The sequence below is a fragment of the Penaeus monodon genome, chromosome 29 (genome assembly GCF_015228065.2).
Source record: "Penaeus monodon isolate SGIC_2016 chromosome 29, NSTDA_Pmon_1, whole genome shotgun sequence".
In the NCBI taxonomy this organism is placed as follows: domain Eukaryota; kingdom Metazoa; phylum Arthropoda; class Malacostraca; order Decapoda; family Penaeidae; genus Penaeus; species Penaeus monodon.
Window position 1 is genome coordinate 20862105 of NC_051414.1, and position 348 is coordinate 20862452.

The following is a 348-nucleotide window of genomic DNA, read 5'->3' on the forward strand; positions in this document are numbered from 1 at the left end:
TGTGCTTGCACCACAAATAAATGTGATAGTGACACTAAGCATCATCCACTTCTCTCTCTCTCTTTAAGCCTTAGGATTTTTCAGAGATTTACGAAGGTACTTAAGGATAAAAAAGGGATTATCTTGTTGTAAAATGAATAATAAAATCTGTACATTCTGTTGCTTGTGAGACTGTAGTACAAAAGTATTTTACATTTGTACATTCTCACAGCAGTATCGGAACCATTCATGGTATAATAACAATATGACATGAAAGTAGAAGCAAAGTTGTTCTTTTAAGACCTGAATTTGCAATGGCATTAGATAAAATGAAGGCAGAGTAAACTTCCCTGTTCATTACAGAATGAT